The 2,500-nt window shown below is 57.3% G+C and overlaps 1 non-coding gene across 1 annotated transcript in view; it reads left to right on the forward strand.

The window, feature by feature from the left end:
• Positions 1-1,956: 1,956 nt before the first annotated feature.
• The window catches only part of LOC126151279 (small subunit ribosomal RNA), a 1,910-nt gene continuing 1,366 nt past the window's right edge, over positions 1,957-2,500 (forward strand). Inside the window, exon 1 of the ribosomal RNA XR_007531904.1 lies at positions 1,957-2,500. This exon is cut by the window's right edge and continues 1,366 nt beyond it. This is a non-coding gene — a ribosomal RNA (small subunit ribosomal RNA).

Consider the following 2,500-nt stretch of genomic DNA (forward strand, 5'->3'; position numbering starts at 1 on the left):
GTTGTGCCTTAACCTAACCCACGTTGTGCCTTAACCTAACCCACGTTGTGCCTTAACCTAACCCACGTTGTGCCTTAACCTAACCCACGTTGTGCCTTAACCTAACCCACGTTGTGCCTTAACCTAACCCACGTTGTGCCTTAACCTAACCCACGTTGTGCCTTAACCTAACCCACGTTGTGCCTTAACCTAACCCACGTTGTGCCTTAACCTGCTCTGTAATTGGCATATGACACGTTACATTAATCTAGTGTTGTCTAACCACAACCCTCTGAATATAGTTCGCTACTCGCACCGCCCACCCTCTTGTGTATCGTTTCATGTTCAACACTTCGCAAGTGTTGCTTACTTTTTACATGCTCCCGCTGTACACTGTAATGTGGACGACTGCAGGATGTACATCGCCCCCCCCTCCCCCCCCCCTGCCTTCGCACGCTGGTCGTTCAGGTGCTTGCGTGTTCAATGCCCTTCGCAGCTGTTCACTGGCATTCGCATGTCGAAGCGCTCAGTCTACGTCGTGGTACGGCCTGTGTCCACTGTCCGCTGATGTCGTAAGCTTAACCCTCACATTGTACTGCACATAGGTCCGTATGTACTGAATGATACGCTGTGGCACATGTGTGACCGTACAACGACTGCGCCCAACAACAGCGAACCATACGGTCCAAATGTTGTGCACTCAGCCACGTGCCGTCTCCCCATAACAGCTACATTGCAGTGTGGTACGCCATAGAGACGTGTGGGAGTAACGGACGCCCTGGATGGCGATCAGCATGAGCCGTCTGTTGATGTAGTGGCGCGTGTATTCAAACGTAGTCGTCTCTTCTCACACAGTGTGATAGCATGGTGCACCGCGTTCCACATCTGCGACATGGTACAGATGCTGGTTGACAGTCGGTGTCGTAATGGACATCGCATACGTAGGGGGCCACCTCCCACGTGTTCTCTAGTCGTGCACATTTTGTTGCGTGTATGTGGGCAGACGTAGTGTGTCGTGGCACCTAACAGACAGGTATGCAATAATCGTTGCATTTGCAAACTGGGATGGACGTCTACGTTTGCTGGTGACGTTACGCAAATGAACAACTGGTAAACCCATTGTGGTGCGGTTGTTGTTGCTGGAGGTAAATCAGTAAGGGCAAATCTGTGTGTGAAGCGATACGCGGCGGTGGCTGGGTGGGACCGTCCCCGGCCGGTGAGGGGGGGCCGCCCGGCGTGCTGGCCGCGCGGTGCGTGGGCGCACGCGCTACAGCCGGCTGGTGGGGGCGCCCAGTGGCAGGCGCGCCGGCCGACGGACGCGGCAGGCGGCGCAGCTGCGCGCCGGGGCACCCTGCGCGCGGCGCCGGGCGGCCAAAGTGGGTCCTCGCGGGCCCGGTGCGAAGCGCGGTGGACATCTGCAGTGTGCTGGTCCGACTGAGGACTGTGTGCGTTGAGGATGCGCCGCCGCCCGGCACTCGGCGCCGCGACGCCGTCTGCTGCTCGGTCGCCCCAGCGGTTCTCGCTGGTGGTTTGTATCGCAGTTGTGCAGACGTGTTGGCACGTGCGCTGTGCTGGGAGAGTTCGCTTCGGCACCCACGTGGGGCCTTTGCCCTTCTGTGGCGCTGGCGTTGGAGCTGCCGGTCACCGTAGGTGGCGCGTGTTGTCTCCCGCCGGCAATGCCACGACAGCACGCTCCCGGGCCTCTGTCGGCAGCGGCAAGCTCAGTTGGGAGCACGGGTGGTCGCACCTAAAGCGTCTACTCGCCTAACTCCGGGCGATTGCGCCTCTCTCGAACCGGACCAAGTACTTAGGACGGCGCTGCGCGCCGCCGGGACCTGAGAGGGTTTCGAGGTGTATTGTGCAGGGGAGCTCAGCCTCCTCCTGTTTGCAGAATAATTGAGCGGACGCTTGCGTGTTCGCGCGGGCCCCTGGGACACACTCCCGGGCGGCCGGCTGCTCAGCTCTAGTTGACGCAGCTCCCTGGTTGATCCTGCCAGTAGTCATATGCTTGTCTCAAAGATTAAGCCATGCATGTCTCAGTACAAGCCGCATTAAGGTGAAACCGCGAATGGCTCATTAAATCAGTTATGGTTCCTTAGATCGTACCCACGTTACTTGGATAACTGTGGTAATTCTAGAGCTAATACATGCAAACAGAGTCCCGACCAGAGATGGAAGGGACGCTTTTATTAGATCAAAACCAATCGGTCGGCTCGTCCGGTCCGTTTGCCTTGGTGACTCTGAATAACTTTGGGCTGATCGCACGGTCCTCGTACCGGCGACGCATCTTTCAAATGTCTGCCTTATCAACTGTCGATGGTAGGTTCTGCGCCTACCATGGTTGTAACGGGTAACGGGGAATCAGGGTTCGATTCCGGAGAGGGAGCCTGAGAAACGGCTACCACATCCAAGGAAGGCAGCAGGCGCGCAAATTACCCACTCCCGGCACGGGGAGGTAGTGACGAAAAATAACGATACGGGACTCATCCGAGGCCCCGTAATCGGAATGAGTACACTTTAA

This window comes from Schistocerca cancellata, unplaced genomic scaffold (genome assembly GCF_023864275.1).
Source record: "Schistocerca cancellata isolate TAMUIC-IGC-003103 unplaced genomic scaffold, iqSchCanc2.1 HiC_scaffold_1052, whole genome shotgun sequence".
NCBI lineage: Eukaryota > Metazoa > Arthropoda > Insecta > Orthoptera > Acrididae > Schistocerca > Schistocerca cancellata.